This window comes from Monodon monoceros, unplaced genomic scaffold, assembly GCF_005190385.1.
Source record: "Monodon monoceros isolate NGI ecotype Baffin Bay Population unplaced genomic scaffold, NGI_Narwhal_1 Super_Scaffold_13, whole genome shotgun sequence".
NCBI lineage: Eukaryota > Metazoa > Chordata > Mammalia > Artiodactyla > Monodontidae > Monodon > Monodon monoceros.
Window position 1 is genome coordinate 55,659,544 of NW_021703769.1, and position 21,014 is coordinate 55,680,557.

At 49.4% G+C, this 21,014-nt stretch overlaps 1 protein-coding gene across 1 annotated transcript in view; it reads left to right on the forward strand.

Moving 5' to 3' along the window:
* Positions 1-512: 512 nt before the first annotated feature.
* The window catches only part of ABAT (4-aminobutyrate aminotransferase), a 91,541-nt gene continuing 71,039 nt past the window's right edge, over positions 513-21,014 (forward strand). Inside the window, exon 1 of the mRNA XM_029220427.1 lies at positions 513-638. The gene's annotated coding sequence lies outside the window, so the exon portion shown is untranslated. The remainder of the gene's footprint in view (positions 639-21,014) is intronic.

Consider the following 21,014-nt stretch of genomic DNA (forward strand, 5'->3'; position numbering starts at 1 on the left):
GTCGGGGGGGAGTACGTGAGGGGGGTGGGGTGGGGGGTACGTGTAGGCGGGGGAGGGCTCGATGCTCTTTCCCCTCCCTTTCATACGGAACCTTGTCTGACTCCGAATCTAGGTTTCCAGAGCCCGGAATCCGGGCCGCAGGGTGCAGATGGGGCAGCTACACTAGCCCGCAGCCGCGAGGGTCCAGAAAATGGTCAGGGGGTAATTAAAGTCTAGGTGAAATCAAACTATAGAGCCACCCCGCTTTTAAAGACGGGCTCCCCACCCCCGCATCAGATAGGCTTGGTGGGGGCTCCTCGCGGCAGCCGCCACAGCCCGGACCCTCGCTCCCGGCCCTCGCAGTCCCTCCTCCAGGTCCCCAGTTCTTCCGCCCCCGGAGGCCGGACTGTGCCCCCGTCCCTCCTTCCCCTCCCTCCCGGGGGCGGTGGCCCGTGGCGGACGCGCTGATTGGCGGCGGTGCGAGCGAGGGCCGGAACCGGCAGCGCTGATTGGCCAGAGCCTCTCGGCGGAGCCACGGAGCCCGGCGAGTCGCTGGGGGAAGCTGGGCAGAGACCGGGAGGAACCGGAGCTCAGGGCGCGGATCCCTCAAGTCGGTGCCTGGCAGGTCGGAGTCCGAACGTTGGAGCAGGGGCCTGGAGGTAAGGACCTGGCGCCGGGTCGCGTGAGACGAGCCCTTCCGCGGGAGCTGAGACGGAATCCTTCGGCCCTGCCCCAGGGAGCAAAAACGGGGCATCTTCTCACAGAGACGGAGCCCTCATCTTCCCGAGACGCGGGTCCCCCGCCCCCCCCCCGAAAAGAGAGGGTCTCTCACCTCCCAGAGAGCAAAATAGTTTCCTTTTCCCTTCAGAAATGGGCCTTTCCTTCCTGGCCCCCGGCTCTAGAGATAGGATTCCTCTTCCTACTTTACCCCTTGGAATGGAACGTGCCCCCTCAAAGTGGGTTCCAGCCTCCCCAGGTATCTAGGGCCCCTTGATCTCTTTGGAGACCCATGCCCCTTCCCCTTCCCTAAAAAACTAAGTTTGGATTCTTCTCCCCACCCAGCCTTCTCAGCTCATAGATAACGGTGTGTTTCCTCCAGGAGGGGAAATAAGCCCCTCCCTAAGAGAAGGATATCCCTCTCCAGAGATTCTGCATGTCACCCTCAAACGCGATACAGACCTCCCTGGGCCCCCCAACTCAGAAACTGGACTCTGTGATTTGCCTTCAAAGGTGGATGATTACCTACCTCCTCCCACCCCCCCATCCGTAAGAGAGAGAGGAAGGTTGGTTGCCTCAGACACCTCCACACTGAAGGCATTTGGGGGATTTCCCCTCTTTCTCCAGTCAAGATGTAACAGAAGGGGTTTTCACACTCAGAAACAGGGCCAGGGTCTGGTCACCAGTCTGGACCAGTCACCCACCTCAATCCACCCCTCTGTAACCCTTTTACACAAACCCCATCCCACTAACACCCCCCCCCCGCCCCCATCCACCACTCCCAGTCCCATCCTTCCCACCTAATTCCATCTTACCTTTCCTCACCCACCCTGGCCAGAGGTAAGGCCAGAGGATGAGGTTTAGTAAGACTGAAACTCTTAAAGCTGGGATCCTGAGCCTAGAGATCATTCCAGGAGCCTCCAAACTGCCAACAGAGATGGGCTCTGAGGCAGCAGGACCAGCAGGGACCACCCCCCGCCAACACACACACACACACACACACACACACACACACACACACACACACAAAGGACTGTGTTCAGAATATCCTCCCCTGAGGCAGGCCAACCCCTCTTCTAGAGAAGAGGGTGTCAGTGCAGACAGAAGGGCCCCAATTTGCTCCCTGGGGCTGCCCCTCCCCCAGCTCCTGTGGGCATTGCCTGGTGGAATTCCCTAGGTCCTTGGCCAGGGGAGATGCTGCAGGAACCATCCGTTGGGCTGGCTTCAGTGAAGCTGGACTAAGGGACAGGATGTTGGTGACCTGAGCGGGGCTGGGCACCGCTGTAATCTGGCAGGCCAGGATGGGGGTGGGAGGCAGGGGAGAGAAAGGCAAGGAGCTTTGCTTTGCTCTTTGGAGTTCACCCTAGAGGTGGAGTAGGAGAAGCGTGTGTCCTGGACGCCCAAAGAGGTCAGCCCTGGAGAGAGAAAAATGGCCAAGTCGGGAGTCCTTAGACCTCCCAGGGACTCCAGATCAAAGATCTTGCTCCTTCATTTGACAGTTGAGCAAAGAGAGGCACAAGGAGGGGAAGAGACTTGCTCAAGGTCACCTAGCCAGTGGGTAGCGAAGCTGGTCACAGCCTCTCCGGGACTCCTGGGCTGCCGGGGTCCTGGACACTACCTCTTGTCCTCATATTTAGAACCGGGACTTCTGGGCACTGTGGTCCCCACTTACCAGAGGTGGTACAGAGGCTCTGCCAATGTCACGCAGCTAGGAGCAGACAGAGCTGGAACCCAGCGCCGCCCCCCAACAAGCCACCTTGTAGATCCATTCCCAGGGCCTTGCACTTCACCACTCAGCCCTTGGGATCTTTTTACTGAGCCCACTGCCAAATCTAGGCTTGCCAGAATACAAATGGACTCAGGATAGCAAATGAGATCAGTTGCAATAGTCTGGAGCCGACGCTGCTGCAGGAATATCTGTTGCAGGTGAGGCTTGCTCCAGGCACTTTGGGCAGAGCTCCCCCCCAGAACTGGAAGTCACGGCCCCTCCCTCCAGGGCCCCGCCACCTCGATCCCTGCCTTTTCCCTCCGACCCCGAGTTCCCTGCCGCAGTGTCCCACCCCAGCTTAGAGCCTGCTCCTTTTCCTGAGGCATTGGATGCCCACCAGCCCACTGGGTCAACAGCAACCAGGTCCCTACAAATGGGAGGGTCTTGAGGCAGAAACTCCCCCTGCCTCCAGCTAAGGGGTTGGCTATTGTGCTCCAATTTAGAGCAGGGATCCAAGTCCAAGGTGCCAAGGTGAAAGTTCAGAGTATGAGGGAGAACTGTAGTGCATGGGGGTTGAGAGATGGGTCTCTGAACCCCTCTTATCAGGGTCTAGAGCCCAAATCTGCTACTTAGTATGTTTCTTGGAGGAATTATTAAATTCTCTGTGACTCAGTTCCCTCAGTGTCCTTATCAGGGTAAAATGAGTTAATCTTTGTAAAGTGCATGGCACAGGGCAAGTGGGTGGAAGCAGTGATTATGATTACAAGTCATAAAACCTCTAAACCTGGGTAGGGAGGTTGTGCTTTTAGGTAAAACTTACGACTCGCAGTGTAGATAATCTGTCAGGGGTAAAGGCAGTGAACAGTCGGCCCCTGTTTGGAGACAAGGGTGATGTCTTCCCAGAGAGACCGTACAGTGTTTGGAACGCACCGCGGACCCTAAAGTCAGATGGAGCCGGGAGTCTACTCCCATTACTGCTGACGGGGGACCTTGGACAGATCATCCACCTCTCTGAGCCTCAGTTTCCTTATCTTTGAATTGGGTTTGTTGGGGGGCAGGCATCAGATAAGAGAGAGGTCTAGAGCAGGGTTTCTTATCCTCAGCAGTGTTGCCATTTGGGGCCGGATCACTCTCTGTTGCGGGGGGCAGGGGGCTGTCCTGTGCACTGTAGGATGTCTAGCAGCATCCCTGCCCTCTACCCAGTAAAGTCACTTGCAACCATTTCCATTTATGACAACTAAAATCATCTCCAAGCATTGTCAGATGTCCTCTGGAGGGGGGCGGCAAAACCCTCCCCCCTTGAGAACTGCTGATCTGATAAATGAATCTATCCAGGGGGAAGGAGAAGAAAAGGAATCCTCTAGCCAGCTTCCTGTGCATTACAGATGAGCCAAGCACAGTCTCCAGAGGTTGAGGCTTGCTCAGGGTCCCTCAGCCAGGAAGGATGACAGGGGGACTGTAGCCCGAGTTCTACAGCCCAGGCTGGGGCTCTTTCAGCTGCCTGGCCCCCAGGTCAGTGTGGCGGGCGGGGTCTGAGGACTGGACATTCCTGCACACCCTGGTCCCTCTCTCCTGGGAAGTGGTCAGGCCAGAAGCTGCCAGTGGCTGAAACTCAGGCCTTTGAGCTTCCTAAGAGTTCTGGGGCCAGGAGACAGGAATCTGAAGCCTCACGTCCACAGGCCGAGCCTCTGCCCTGGCCACAGCGGATTCTTTCTACCAGCATCCCAATGGGTCTTGAGGTCACACTGACCAGAGGGAGTGAGGGAGGGAGTGAGGGAGGGAGTGATGGAGGAAGGAAGGGAGGGAGTGAGGGAGGAAGGGAGGGAGTGAGGGAGGGAGGGAGGGAGGGAGGGAGGGAGGGAGGGAGGGAGGAAGGAAGGAAGGAAGGAAGGAAGGAAGGAAGGAAGGAAGGAAGGAAGAGGGAGGGAGGCAATGGTAGAACCTACCTCTGGGTTACTCTGAGGATTAGCTGAAACCCGGTTCAAACACCTGGTACCTGGTCCCCCTTAAGTAATGTGAGCGCTGGCTCTCTCCATCTCTGTCTGCTTGCCAGCCCCCCTTGCCAGGATGCAGGGGAAAAAAGCCTCGTGGGAGCCTGAGGGCTTCAAGAACGCCCAGGCTGAATCACCAACCCCCCTCCCTCCACTGCATCCCTGCAGAAAGTCCGGGAGGGGTTTCTAAAGGTGTCTGCACTCCTCCCTCTCCCTTGTGTCTGACTAGCCCAGGCGTCTCAGGCATTAAATTGTCTTACCCATCCCCGGAATGGCCTAGCATGATATGGCCTCTAGTCACACATTCTTTCCATAGTGGGCTTGACTCCCCAAGGGCAAATTGCCCTCCTTCTTCAAAAGCTCCCTCCCTGACCCTCCCTGGCCCCAGCCTGGAGACTGATTTTTCCTCGGAACTCCCAGCACTTACATCTGAGGCCTCCTTGGGTCCATGACTGTTTGCTGGCTTTTCTCCCCTTCTGTATCCCTGGGGAGTAGAGATCATACAGTCAGGTCTCATTCCCTCCTGTCCCAAGTGCAGAGCACCTTTCCTGGCACACAGTAGAGACTGGACGAGCATTTATTGTGCAATACATATAGCATAAAATTTGCCATTCTAATCATTTTAAAGTGTACACTTCAGTGACATTAAGTACATCCACAGTGTTGCGCATCTCTCACCACTCTCTAGTTCCAGAACTCCTTTATCACCTCGAAAGGAACCCTTGTCACTCTCCCTTCCCCCAGCCCCTGGCAACCACTAATCTCTTTTTTGATTCAATAGATTTGTCTATTCTGAATATTTCATATAAATGGCATCATCCAATATGTGGCCTGTTGGGTCTGGCTTCTCCACGTTGTAGCATGTATCAGTACTTCGTTCCTTTTTATGGCTAAATAATATTCTATCGCATGGATATACCACAGTTTGTTTATCCATCTGTCAGTTGATGGACATTTGGGTTTCCAACTTTTGACAGTTGTAAATGCTGCAGCTCTGGGCATGTATGTACAACTTTTGGTTCACAGATCTGTTTTCAATTCTTTGGGAAGTGGAACTGCTGGGTCATATAGTAATTTTTTGCTTAACCTTTTGAGGAAATGCCAAACTACACCATTTTACATTCCCACCAGCAATGTGTGAGGGTTCCAATTTTTCCACAATTTTATCAACACGTTATTTTCTGATTACTGTTATTACAATGTATTATTGTCATCCTAGTGGATGTGAAGTGGTGTCTCATTGTGGTTTTGATTTGCGTTTCTCTAATGATTAGTGATGCTGAGCATCTTTTCATGTGCTGGTTGCCCATTTGTATATCTTCTTTGGAGAAAGGTTCATTCAAGTCCTTTGCCCATTTTTGAATTGGGTCGTTTGTCTTTTTGTTGCTGTTGTAAGACTTCTTTATATACCTAAGTATATCTTTGTGTTGCCATTTCCTCTTGCATTTAAACATTTGCTCAGCTCCTGGGGGTCAGGCACTGACTGACTGGGGGTCACGGGATGTCAAGGTGACTACAATATAGTTCCTGCCCACAAGGGGCTCCCAGTTTATTTATTTATTTTTATTAATTTTTATTGGAGTATAGTTACTTTGTGTTAGTTTCTACTGTACAGCAAAGTGAATCAGCTATACATATACATATATCCCCTCTTTTTGGGATTTCCTTCCCGTTTAGGTCACAAGGGGCTCCCAGTTTAGAGCAAAGTTTCTTGACAGCACTAGTGCCATTGCTGGGGTGCGTTTGGGGGTGCTGTCCCTGCACTATAGGATGTTTAACAGCATTTCTGGGTTTTACTCCACTCGGTGACAGTAGCATACTTCCCCTCAAGTTGTCACAACCAAAAATGTCTCCAGACATTGCCAAATGTCCCCTGGGGGGCCACTTGTCCCCTGGCTGAGAATCATTGGTTTAGAGGCTTAGACAGTTGTGTGTATCTACAACTTCAGTCATATCTCTTGTGCCTAACAGGGTACATAGTGGGCATTCAGGACTTATTTGTTGGATGTTGGATGGGGGGATGGATGGATGGATGGATGGATGAAATAATGAATGCAATTTACGGGGTTTGGACATGTGCCTGAAACTCTAATATGTGAAACAAAACACTCTTCTTTCGACTGGAATATTCTACCCCTTTCTGCCCAGCGCAATGGTTCTCACACTTGAGCATCAGAATCCCCTGGAGGGTGTGTTAAAACAAAGATTGATGGGCCCCACCACCAGAATTGCGGTCCCACCACCAGAATTATGTTGAATCACCGGCCCCGCAGAATGCTCCCAACCCAGTTTCCATGTCCCTTGGGAACCCTGCACCAGACTTCTCCCACCTCCGCCAGCCTGTCCATCCTAGGAGGTCTCACAGTCTTAACTACCAGCACCTCCCACTTGGGTGCTAACATTTATTGCTTTGGACTGTCAGCAACATGCTGGACATCTGTCGCTCAGCCACGGCATTGAGAATTCCTTCAAAGCCGGAACCCACCATGTCCTAGCACCCCTACAACCCTGCTACCCAAGTGTAGTCCAGTGCCCAGAGGCATGACATCACTGGGGAACTGGTTAGAAATTCAGGCTCTTGGGACACCCTCAGGCCTACAAAATGCAGTCTACATTTTAACACTATCCTGGTGGGATGGGGGGTTCATGTGCACATTCAAGTAGTTTGGGAAGCCTGTCCTAGGCCGTCTCTATAACCCTCACAACTCAGAGCTAATCCCTTGCAACTTTGCTGATGTGTTATATTGACGGCATCTGTTACACTGTACGTGGTGTCTGGGCTGGAACATCATTAGCGCGTTACTGGCCATTCATCTCTTTGCCTGATGTATTTTATCTCTTGGAATGGCTAAACTGACCTTGCTTTACCCACTGGAAAACCGGAGGGGCAGCGTCTCGCTCAAGATCAAATGAAGACTGTGAGGCAGAACAGAGAGATGGCCATCCATTCCTTAGAGGGGAGCAGTTGAAGCACCATGGTGGTGACACATGAAAATATGGGGTGGGAGGGTAGCATTCTGAGGCTACTAGGTTTGCTTTTCAAACGTGGAGAGCTGGGAGATGATTCAAAAGTAGACCAGAAACAGGGGCTGAAGTGCTATCTTGCCATTTATTCAACAAGTATTTATTGAGTACTTCGTAGATGCAGACATCGGCATCACGTGTGTGGTATTAACAAGGAATACAAGGTCTCCCTCTTAGTGGCTTCTGTCTAGGTGGGCAGTCTAGCCATCTGCATTCATTCATTCCTGTGAGTGTGCCCATTTATTGCACAACTTCCGTGTGTCCTGACAGAACTAGTGGTGTGTGTGTGCGTGTGTGCATGGTGAGGAAGGGATGAACACCCAGCTACTACACCAGAGGATCTTCTAGGCTAGCTGTCAGGGGACAGGCCTATAAACAACCATTCAGAGAGATGAGTGCCAGGTGTGTGTGGGGGAGTGGATAGTGGTCAGAGCTCAGAGAAGGAAGAGGTTCCCTGTCCCTGGGGATGCTGGGAAGGAAATTTCAGGAGGAAAAATCAGAAAAGCCAGGAAAGATATTCTCAACAGATAGAACATGAACAGGGGCTCAGAGACATCATGGAAAACTGTTAAAAGAAAATCTTCAGGAAAAAGGTGCGGGGGGGGAGAATAAAATCATGGTTCCAAATACAGATGCAAAAACAAACACTTGTCAGTGATTTTATTAAGCTCATTCAATGAGAGAACCAAGCAGATGTTGGAACTGGTTCAAAGGAAGTCAAATAAAGCACAATTGTCTACAGAGTCAAGGAATGCTTAAATGCATTACAAACGGAGACAAAATAAAATGGTTGGACAAGACAGAATTGGCTTCTCTATCAGATTCCTACAACTTACAAAGAGTTGAAAAAAATATCTCGAAGATAATGAACAGGGCTAGAATCAGATATCTTAAAAGTTCGCGTTGTATGTAAACAATGCATAGTTTTCCATTGAGATGAAATTTTTTTTTTCTATAAAACCAATGTTCAGAGGATGGGGGAGGCATATGGCGGAGCCCACCCAGGGTGGATGGGCAAGGAGAGGGAAGCTGCAGGGGGGCCAGATCATGGACAGCCTGGTGACCCTAGATAATGAGTTCAGACTTGACCTAGAGACCCCTGGGGAACCTGCAAGAGTTTTAAACAAGGAGGTGACCTGATTTGATTAGCACTTGAGCAATATCCTTCTGGAAGATTCGTGGAGAGTGGACTGGTTGTAGAAGGAGCAGACAGAGAAGCCTGTTAAAAGATGAGATGGTGGGGGCTTCACGCAGAGTAGGGCTCGGCAAATATTTTCTTTAAAGGGCTGGTAGTAAATATTTGAGGCTTTGTGGGCCACACAGTTACGATCGCAACTGCTCAAACTGTACCGTGAAATGTAAATGAATGGACGAATCTGTGTGCTAATAAAGCTTTATCTACAAAAACAGGCTGGGGGGCCAGATGCCCCCCCCAACCACAGTTTGTCAACCCCTCATCTAGAGCAACGTCGGAGAGGCTAGAGCTGTCCATGGTTTTCACAGGCCTCCTGTATCCCTTCCTCGAGATGTTTAGAGTCCACTGGCAGCTATTGGTGGGAGTCAGGGACACTGCTCCCCTCCCTTTGAGTGTGGGTTCCCTGAGGGAATCAGACAATCCCTGGGGTGGATCACTGGCCTTCTAGCAAAAGCTTTCAGGACCTCGAAGCTCCTTCAGGGTAAGATTAGCCAAACAGCCTCTTAAAGCAGCCAAAAGAGCAAGCCGTCACCTCAGCAGGGCTTTCCTGCGTAAGATCAGAGTCTGCCTCCCCTCTTTGCCCAGAGCTGTAAATAGCTCTCTGCTGGCTTTGCAAGTGCCATTCTGGGGACAGGCTGGAAATGAGCACACCAAGGAGCATTTGTGCAAATTACTGCCTGCATGCGAATTTGCATGCTTGGCATCCTGCCCCAGCCCTAAGTGCACAGTCCTCCCAGGGGCTGAAAGCAAGACTCAAAGAAGAGCCACACACAGAAGAGCATGGACGTTCTGACCTGGGGACAGCGTCCAGGAGCGATCCAGGGTTGGGCTGCCAGGATAATGATAAGCTAGAGGGACAAGAGGAAACATTCAGAGGACCCTGGACGGAGTTTCAACTCAGGCTCTGCCCATCCGAATGCAATGACCCATAAACAGTGGCAACTCATATTTGCTGAGAATTTGGTGGGTGCTAGGGCTATTCTGAGGGTTTTATGTGTATTTTGTTCGTCCCATTGCTCACAACAACCTAAGGAGGAAAGACTGATCAGGTTACAGAGGTAGGAAATGGAGGCTCAGAATGGATGACTGACTCCCGGGCTCTCATAGTAAAAGCAGCAAGTCTAGAGAGAAACCCAGGCTTACAGACCCCGACCCCTGCTGTCTAACACTAAGCCACACGGATGCCTCTGGGTATGCCCACTGCTCTTGCTGGCCTCAGTTTACTCATCCATCAATAGGAATAATAATGTTTTATCCCTTGATGATCACAGCAGAGTTTGGGAGGACCAGCTGCCACAGCAAATGAGAAAGCATGGTTCGAAAGTCAAAAATGCTGAATAAAGCTGGTGGTGGGTGGAGAAAGCCCAAAGCACTTCCAGCAGCAGCCGCCCACCAGCAACTCGGATCATTTGCGTAATTGATAGATTCGACCCTGTGCAACCCCTCAATGTCCTGCTGTGGGCTTGTGGGGGGGTCTGTTTCTTAGACCCTCCTATGGGGGTCAAGGAAGAAGTCCTGTATTTGGAAAGCAGCTGTGTTGCTGGCCCCCTGAGCGCCCTGGAGGTTGTGACTTCTGGGTCTCAGTTTGTTCATCTGTAAAATGGCAACAATACTGCCCTTTGAAACAGCGTATTGGTGGTTATTAGATTGGATGATAAGGGTGAGTGGTTGAATGCTTTCTACCTGCCAGGCACTGGGCTCTATTTGGATTATCTCATTTAATGCTCTCAGTAATTCAGATGGGGTTGACCTTTCTGTGGACATGGAAACAGAATCAGAGAGTTTTAAGTTTCTTGGCCAAGTTCACAGAGGTAGGAAGGGCCAGAAACTGGACATGTGAGACATAATTCAGTCCATAGCAAGACTACTATAAATTGTGTTGCCATGAACATTCTAGAACAAAGTGTTTTAGACTCCACCAGCAGTGTGTATGAGGGTTCCACTTCCTCCATACCCTTTCCAGGTCCAGCACCTCGACTCGCTATTATACTTTAGCCATTCCAGGGGTAGTTGGAGTAGTTGTGGGGTTTTTTGTTTGTTTGTTTTATTTTTGGCTTCATTGGGTCTTCGTTGCTGCGCACGGGCTTTCTCTAGTTGCGGTGAGCGGGGGCTACTCTTCGTTGCAGTGCGCAGGCTTCTCATTGCGGTGGCTTCTCTTGTTGCGTGCAGAGCACGGGTTCTACGCACGTGGACTCAGTAGTTGTGGCTCGCGGGCTCTAGAACACAGGCTCAGTAGTTGTGGAGCATGGGCTTAGTTGCTTCGCGACATGTGGGATCTTCCCGGACCAGGGCTCGAACCCGTGTCCCCTGCTAACCACTGTGCCACCAGGGAAGCCCTCTTGTCTGTTTTCTTTTTCTTATAGCTTTGGACTTGTCCATTTTCTTTTTCTTATAGCTTTGTAGGAGTTATTTAATCATGCTGAATAGTGATCCCTTTGCCAGTTATATGTTATGTATCTTCTACTCTGTGGCGTGACTTAGTTTTCAATGGTGACTTTCGGTTATTGGAATTTTTAATTTTTACATATTTCATATTCATCTTTTTTAATGGTTGAGGCTTTTTGTGTTATATTTAAGAAATTTAAAGTCATTCATATTGCCCCCTCTATTTTCTAGTAGCTTTCACATTTTACGTTTCATATTTATCTCTGTAGTCTGCCTGGGGTTGACTTTTACGTATCGAATGAGGCAGGATCATGATAAATTTTTCTTTCCATATGGATAATCCCATTGACCCAATATCACTGACTCTTTATAGGAAATCAAGCATTCATATAAGTGTAAGTCTGTTTTTCTGTTCTCTATTTCATTTGTGAAGTGTGTTTCTTTGCCCCACACCACATTGTCTTAACCACTGTAGCCTTAGAATATGATGGAACATTCCAGATTGCCTCTAAAGAGGCTGAACCAATCAACACTTTTACTAACAATTCAATAACGGTATAATTTATGGATGTATGATCCTAAGCATAGGCACAGCTTAAAGAAGTTTACAGTTTTATAAGTGACCAGACATGACCCAAATTATTATACAACAGAGGTGTCCTATAAATGGGGTGCCACAAAGAGGGAGGTATGTGGGGCTGAGTGTGCATGGAGTGGGCAGGGGCTCGGGGGAGGTTTGATCTGGTGGGAGAGAGATCAGGGAAGGCTTCCCAGAGGAGGTGTGTCATGAATCAAAATTGAGGGTTAGTAGGAAATAGAAATCAGAAACAAGGGGAAAGCATTGGGGACAGTGGGAACAGCAACTGCAAAGTCTCTGGCACAGAAACCTACACAGATGGACACTAGATCCAAGTGGCAGAACCTAGAGAGAAGGGGAAGTTGCGGTGCGTGAAGATGGGAAAGGTCAGAGGATCCAGACCTCAAGGCTTTTGAAGCACATTCAAGAGCTGGTTTTTATACCAAGAACAACTACCCTAAGAAAAGAACAGGAATATTCCAGATTAAGGGCAGTTCCAAGCACCTTCTCAGTGCAGCTAGAGTTGCTTCTTTGCAGGAGAATCTGTGTGACAACCTCTGTAGTAACACATGGGTCCTATAGCCTCATCCCACAGTTCCTGGCACTGAGCGTCTGGGTTTTCCTGGAAGTGACAGTTTTTCCTTGCAGGCAGCCCGAGTTCTGCCGGCAGCAGCATCTGCCCAGCTCCATATCAGGTCTGGAACCCTTCTCTCCCCAGCCTGGAGAGTGTATCCTGCCTGCTGGGCATTTGTGGGATGCCAGGCCCTGCGCCATGGACTTGAGCCATTCCTCTTCATTCATCATCATCTCTACTCATCACCCCACAGATGAGAAAACAGCAGCTCAGAGAGCTCAAGTCACTTGCCTAAGACCACACAGCTTCCAAGGGGCAAACATGACAGTTTTCAGCTCTCTATGAATTTTATTTTCTAAACTTGAATGGTACTTTTTTTTCCTTTTCAAAATAGTGGGTGAGATTCTTCAGGAATTTCACCTGCAGAGTTCCAACGCTGAGTCTGGATTTTAAAATATCCCCAGATCTGTGCCCTGAACTGAACTGATGAATACCCAGGCCTAAGACCCCTCATTCTGCCCTTGGCTCTGCTTTTTCAATTTGGTAGCCAGCATGGGGTTTTGGTTCTTTCTGCACTGAGTAGAATAATTGAGAAGGTTTTAATATGTCAAGATATACGTCTGCTGGGGTTTTACAGAACTGGGGGAGGGGGAGAGAGCTATATCTACACCAGCACTTAAAATCTCATCAAATGGGTCCGTCCCTGTTTCAGGATGGGAAATCCAGACAGGGCCGACAAGATTGATGATGTTTTCATGAATCTGGGCATCTGTTGTGTTCCTTGTGGGTTTTCAAGGCAGGAATTTGCTGGCAAGAGAATGAAGAAGCCAGGAGCTTCAGAGAGGTCTCAGAGCCTGGAGAGATGGTATAGTTTTGGAACAAGGATTGGCTTTCCCCTCCACAGTGGGGTATGCTGGTGGGTGGGGGTGGGAACAGACTACGGATTTCCCTTATTCCCTCCCTTTGCAAGCCGCGCTCCCCGTATTGGCTGACACTTCTGTTTACTGAGCACCTTCTCTGCACGGCAGTGTGCTGAGTGCTGCAATTACCCTCTGTTGGGACCCCATAACAACCCTGGGACGGGATTTCAGACCCATTTTACAGATGAGGGGCTATTAACAAAACTTGCACCAACTCCCAGAAACTGACTGCGGGAGTTGGGATTTGAACTGAGTCGCCTGACCTGCTGCATTTGTCTGTCAGTGGTCAGGAATCCCCTTGGGGCAGACATAGTTTTGATTGGCATTTCTCTGTTAATTAGCGATGTTGAGCATCTTTTCATGTGCCTGTTTAAGAGTAGGGGATTTTCTGTGGGGCAGTTGTGGCCCCACAGGGGACCTTTGGCAAGGTCTGAAACCATTTTGAGTTGTCACAGCTGGTGGAGGGGATAGTACTGGCATTTAGTAGGCAGAGGCCAGGGACGCTGTTACCATCCTGCAGCGCACAGGACAGCCCCCAACCCACATACAGCAAAAAATTGGCTGGCTCAAAAAGTCAATAGTGCTGAGGCTGGGAGACCCTGCTTGAGAGCACGCCTTTCCACCCCCTTTTGAAGGTTTTCTTGGGAAGTTTCTGTAAGGGGACGCCCCTCTCTCTGACACATTGTGCCTTGGGACTGGTTCTTACCGGGTCTCTGGGTGTTTCTTCTGCTAGGATGGCATGGCCTAGGCTCTGCATTGGAGTCAGTAAAATGCTTTAGATAACATCCAAGAAGGAGGCGGCAGCTGACCTCGTGATGTTCAGCTCAAGATGGGTTTTTTTTTTTTTTTTTTGGCTGTACGGTGCGGCTTGCGGGATCTTAGTTCCCTGACCAGGGATTGAACCCGGGCCTCCTCCTGCCGTGGAAGCGCCAAGCCCTAACCACTGGACCGCCAGGGAATTCCCACAATTTTAAAACCCACCATTCTGGATCCAGGGCATTTCCAGTACTGCCAGTTCACCCCTGTGTTGATAGGGGGTTAAGAGAAAAATCCCCCCATGGGGGCCTGAAACTCAGGACACTTGCCATATTATATTCTTTTCCTTCTCGTGGGAACGCAGCACATGAATGCATTTGTGCCGAAGCTACTAAACACGTGTGCCCGGGGTCACCGCACGTGTCCGGGTGAGATCCTGCGTGTTTATCCTGGAGGATGAGCAGCTGTGCAAACTCTCGCCTTTTGTGTGGGGTTTTGCTACGTTGCCCAATTGAACAGTGGAAAACTTGGGCAAGTTAGTTAGCGTCTGTGCCTCTTCTGTAAAATGGGGTTAATAATCACATTTGATGAGGTATCAGACAGATTGCTTGTCTTGTCTGGGCCTTGTTTTTTTACTCTGTTAAATGGGAGGGTTGGACAAGATCTCTGAGGTCTTTATCCAGCTCTGAAAGTTTTAAATTTGAGATGCCCAGTTGCCACTGCCACTTTGCTAAAAGAAGAGCTTCCGGTGGAATAGTGGACTTGGCCGTGACAGGTGCACCCCGAAGGCTGAGCCATCCCTGGAGTAACTTTAGAAAGCTGGTCTCGGCCCATGTCCGGTCAGGCACTCACGGGCAGAGAAGGAAAAGGAAACTCGGGGAGGCCACCTCATCCTGACAGAGTTCCAACTGGGGGCTCTCGGGGGCGAGTCCCCCAGAGCTCCATGCCCCCTTCTCCACACACACGCTGTGCATCCCTGACCTCCTTCCGGCTCCCCACGTATTTCCTCACATGAACACAAGGCCCAGTAGACGGTGTTCTGTGGGAGCCGCTGAGCCTGGGAGCCGCTGAGCCCGGGAGCCGAGCTGGTACCAGAAACACCGGCATCCAGCCTGGTCTGACCAGAGCCCATATCTCCGTGAGCTCTTTTTTCTGCATCTCTTCAGATCTGTGAAATGAAGAGTCCCAGGTTTGCTTGGGGATGTCCTTTGGAAAGAAGAATGGCATGTTGACGCCACATGGTTATTGGGGAAAGTTGCTGAGTCTACAAGACATCTCTGCACTTGACTTGGCATTGGATGAGAGACAGGAGAACTCCTCGGAGATTTCTGTTAAAAGACCAGAATGAGAGGCAGATGGTTCATAGTGGCTGCGATAAGAGGCCGGTGACTTGGTGTACTTTTCATTTTCTGCAGGAGCCAAATGATGGTAGAGATTGCATTTCTCCGCACCTGTAGAATCACCCCATAGCGCCATGCTCGTGATTCTGCAGAAAAGCCAGGCAGCCAGACAGATATGGGTTCAAACCCCAACTGTCAACTTATTCGATACAAGAAGGGGGGGTGAGTTTTACTTAACCTTCTGTGAATCTGTCTCCCCATCTGCAAAATGGCTCTGCCGTTGCATCACGAGATGTTTAAATGCATCAGTGATCAGAGAGCAGAGAGTAGAGATAAAGCCTGGTCCACAAAAGGGCGCTTCAGCTTTCTTTGCCTTGGTTTTCTTATCCACTAAATGGGAAGAAGTCTTCCACGTGATGGAGTGGTGTTTTGTCTCAAAACAAACAGCACTCGTGGCGACAGAGAGACACAGGGTACTTACTGGTGATAACCAACCAGAGCAGTTTGCCCCAGGACACCCGTCATTCCTTGGGCAGTGGACCCAGGGGAGTGGACAGTCCAACAGGGCACAGAATCTCAGAACCTGGGACCAGGAGGAATCTCTGAGCTGATCCAGTCTAACCGTGATGCTTGAAACTCCTCTCCTGCATTCTAGATGAGAAGACGCCCAGCCTCTGGAGTCGAACCCACTCCAACACGAGGAGCTTCCTTAGTTATTGGCCCGAAATCTGCCCGTCCTGGTTATTTCTCTCTCGTTTTGTGACTTACCCAAGACGGCAGCCATCGCACAAGGCACAGCCGGCACATGAACCCAGGTCTCCGTGCTCAGCTCGTGCCCATAGCCCCCATGTTATTCGGGGTCCTATTGCTGCCTTCTGTTCTGCCCAGGTTTCTGGGCACACAGCAGGGCTGGTGTGACTGTGCAGGGGGACTCCCGGGGAGAAGGCTGCTCTCTACCTTGAGGACTCTTGGGAATTTGGGGAGTCAGCAATCTGACTGTGTCCCTGAGGCCTGGGCAGCCCTTCTCATCTGCAGATGCTGACCGGCTGATGGGACTGTCACAGGAGAGACGGGGGAGTGTTCCCAGCAGCCGGCTGCCCTGGGGGCAGACCTAAGGAACACTGGTCTTGGACTGGCCTGTCCCAGCTGACCCAAGGTCACCTACTTCCCCAGGAGAAATCTGCCTAGGTTGAGGAATCATTTGTTCTCGCTCTTTTTTTTTTGGCCTCACAAAGCTGCAAGATCTCAGTTCCCCAGCCAGGGATCGAACCCTGGCCCTGGCAGTGAAAGCACTGAGTCCCAACCACTGGACCACCAGGGAATTCCCAATCATTTGTTGATTTTGGTTTTTCCTCCTACAAAGTCAGCATGCTGCCCCCATTCCCAGAGGTGTCCACATCCCAAGGACTTAGCAACATTCAACACATAAATTATTATTTCATGTCCACGGTGAAACAGAGGTGAAGAGGAGCTTGCATTCCGGGGCAGGGAGACGAATGCATCAATGAACAAATGGGAAACTGTGAAGGGCCTCAACGAACATAAAATCTGGCAAGGTGAAGTAGTGGAGTCTGGAAGCCCTCTCTGAAAGTGTGATTTCTGAGCTGTGGAACGTGCCACCCATTCAGAGACAGGGAAGTATGTTGGGGGGTGGGGTGGGTGGGCGGGGCTCTGTACAGGAAGTACATGGCAGGACCCAGGTCCAGGGACTTTGAGGTTGTAACGAGAAGGTTGCGTTTTATTGTCTTTGCAATCAGACACCATTGGTAGGCTATTAACCAGGGAGTGACATTGGTCTGCTTTGGCTGCCCCATGGAATGTGGATTGAACACGGCCCCAGGGAAAGCTGCTGTGACTTGGAGGTGGCTTGGATTCGGGTGGAAACAGAGAGAGGGGATGTCCTGGAAATGTCTGGAATGATGTCAGGACCTGAGGGAGTGGCATCAGTGCCTGGGTTCAGATCCCAGCCCGAGTGATGAGCATACGAGCTTGAGCCTTCCTTTCCTCGTGTGTAAATTTTAAATGGGAGGAGCCGACAATTTGTGAATTGGAGGTGGTGAGAACAGTGCCTATCTGTCATGACTGTCAGAAACATTCATTGAGAGGATGTTGTCGTAACAAAGTATCACAAACTGGGTGTCTTGAAACAACAGAAATTTATTCTCTCACGGTGCTGGAGGCCCGAAGTCCAAAATCAAGGTGTCAGCAGGGCCACGCTCCCTCTGGAGGCGCGAGGCCTCCGGCCCGGTCTGCCCGAGGGGGAATGGAAGCGGCTGAGTCCACAGCCGGGAGGTACCTTCAGTCCCCTCCCCCCAGGGCCCCTACAGGCGACCCCATCATGGTCTCTGAGCGAGGAGAGCCAAGAGGTAGGCAGAATGGGACAGTGTCCCAGATACATCTTCTCTCCCTAGAACCACCTGAGAAATGAGGTGTGCCCAGGTTTTAAGGAAACTGAGGTTCAAAGAGATGGCACTAAGCAGGTATTGACTAGAAGAGCCAATATTTGAATTGCAGCATCGTGACATAGGGCTTGTGTGCTTTCCTTCCGCCCTTCCTCACCAGGGCTCTCCCTCCGTCAGACTAGCTCCAAAAGTGCTGAGACGTGGACAGAGCCTCTCAAACTGAGTGTGGTTAATACAACAATTGATCATTCTCTCCCCAACTTCTGTGGGTTGGCTGGGCTCAGCTGGGCGGTTCTGGCTGTGGGTCTCTCATACAGTGGTGGGTCAGGTGCAGACGGGATGGGAGTCATCCCAAGACTTGACTGGGCTGGGTGTCCGAAGCACTACTTCCCTCCCAGGCCTGGCCCTGTGGTGCTTCTGGCCTTTCTCTCTGCACAGCTCTCAGCCTCCAGAACCTCTCCCTGTGACTTGGGCTTCTCATGCATGGCTCGGAAGTCTCAGAGAAGTCCGTTTGCTTCCATGGAGGCTGCTTCCAAGAGGTAGGAAGGGGCTCTGCCTGGAACTGGCACGGCATCACTTCCGCCATATTGTTTTGGTTTGTTTCCTGGAGGCTCCATTAAGATATAATTCACATGCCATACAATTCACACATTCATTTCACAATTCAATGAGTTTGGGAATATTACATTATTAGTGTTTTTTAATTGTGGTAAAATATATATAATGTGAAATTTGACATTTTAGACAGTTTTAAAAGTACAATTCAGTGACATTAATTACATTCACATTGCTGTGCAACCATCACCACTATCTAGTTCCAAAACCTTTTCATCCCCCCCAAACAGAAACTCTGTAACCAATAAGCAGTAATTCCCTTTTCTCTCCTCCCCCCAGCAACTGGTAACCTCTAATCAACTTTTTGTCTTTATGAATTTGCCTCTCCTAGACATTTCAAATAAGTGGAATCATATGCTATCTGTCCTTTACTTGACTCCTTTCACTGAGCATGATGTTTTCAAGGTTCATCCATGTCGTAGCATGTATGAGTACTTCATTCTTTTTTATGGCTGATTCATATTCTGTTGTATAGATAGACCATATTTTCTTTATCCATTTATCTGTTGATGGACACTTGGGTTGTTTCCACTTTTTGACTACTGTGAATAGTGCTGCTATGAACACTGGTTTACAAGTATCTGTTTGAGTTGCTGCTTTCAGTTCTTTGGGGTATTTACCTAGGCGTGGAATTGCTGGGTCATATGGTAATTCTCTGTGTACCTTTTGAAGAAACAGCCAAACTGTTCTCCCTAACGTGCCATACTGTTTTGGTCAAAGTAGCCACAGTAGCCTTTCCAGATTCAATAGGTTGTAGAGACAGACCCCTACCTCCTGAGGGGGGAGCAAGGTCACAGAGACAGGATGTGCAGGAGGGGAGATACTGCAGTAGCACCTTTGCAACAAGCAAACTGCTGCACGGACGGGGCATTGATCAGTCCATTTATTCATTCCTTCAGTGAATATTTATTGATGTTGTCTGTGCCAGGTGCTGTGCCATGGTGGGGATACAGGGCATCCAGCGTGTGGTTCTTGCCATCTCAGAGCTTACAGTTACTTGGAGAGAGTCCTGAACTAAAATTATGCAATTGATTTTGGAGGAAGGGACCTGGGTTTTCTTGATATTCCTTTTCTCCTTCCTTTCACCCTTTTTTATGTTTTAAATTGTTATGATCATCTTTAAAAAATTTTTTTATTAGAGTATAATTGATTTACAAATCAGTACACCTGGTTCACAGGTGTATGGCAAAGTGAATCAGTTATACATACACACATATCCACTCTTTTTTTAGATTCTTTTCCCATATAGGTCATTACAGGGTACCGAGTAGAGTTCCCTGTGCTATACAGAGGTCCTTATTAGTTATCTTCTCCTTCCTTTTACCTTTTTTAAAATGGATGAATAGCTTAATATGGCAAACTGCACTAAACTTAACATACGGCTCCATGAGTCTTCACCTATGTAAACACACACGGGACCAGCACCCAGATCACAATACGGACCATTCCCAGCCCCCAGAAAGTTCCCTCGTGCCCCTTCCCAGTTAATAACCCCCAGAGGGTAACCGCTGTTTGACATCTATCAGCAGAGATTAGCTTTGTCTGTTTTTGAACTTCATCTGAATGGGATATGCAGGAGATGCCCTTTGGTGTCGGGCATCTCCCTCCTGCTTGTGAAACCCTACAATTAATGCTTTAGTTAAAAGCTGCAGTAGGGCTGTGAGCGCGTGCAGTAGTGAGACAGAACCAAATCTGGGGAGAATCATATCAATACTGACAACAGAAGAGCTTGCCTTCTGTTATTTATTATGCTTGCATTGGCAGGCATAATAAATGCCTGCTAAGCATTTATTATGTGCCAAGCCCTGCATGAAATTATAGTGGGGGCAGAAGTCAGAAGGCCACGGGCTCTGGGACAGTTCCCAATGGGGTTGAACTCCCACCTCTGCTGTTTATCATCGGTGTGACTCTGGGCAGGTTCCTTAAATCTCTCTGTGCCTTCGTTTCCCCTTTTGTAAAATTAGAATGACCGTTGCTGTATCATGTCACATATCTCAGTGATCAAAATAGACACGAAGCTCTGTATTTAGGGAGCTCGAATCCTTATGGGGATGTGGGGAAGATAGACAGCTTTTTTTAAAATTGAAGCATATTTGATATACAATATTGTCTTCGTTTCAGGTGTACAGCATACTGATTTGAGTTTTTTGCAGATTATGTTCCATTATAGGTTGTTACAAGCTATTGGGTATAATTTCCTGTGCTATACAGTAAATCCTTGTTCCTTATCTCTTTTATGTATAGTAGTTTGTATCTGTTAATCCCATACTCCTCCTAATTTATCTCTCCCCTGCTCCCTTTCCCCTTTGGTAACCATAAATTAGTTTTCTATGTCTGTGAGTCTGTTTCTGTTTTGTATATAGACTCATATTATTTTTTAGATTCCACATATAAGTGACATCATATAGTATTTTTCTTTCTCTGTCTGACTTTACTAACATAATATTCTCTAGGTCTATCCATGTTGCTGCAAGTGGCATTATTTCATTCTTTTTTTATGGCTGAGTAATATTCAATTGTGTGTGTGTGTGTGTGTGTGTGTGTGTGTAGACTGCAAATGCTGGCTCTGGAGAAACACGCGCCTCCAGTGCTGCCTACGTGTTACCAGGAAAGGAAACAGTGTCTGCTGCAAAGAGTGGCTCCACCAAACCAGGGTTTTCGCGCTTTCTGTAAAGACTGCACTCTGGACGTGGATGCACATGGGTCACTGTTGTGTCATTAGGAAGATAGGACCGATCCGTGGTTTCAAGGCTTGGAAAGCCTAGATCAGTGTTCAGCAAACTTTTTCCGCAAAGGGCCAGATGGTCAATATTTTCTGCAGTGTGGCCGTG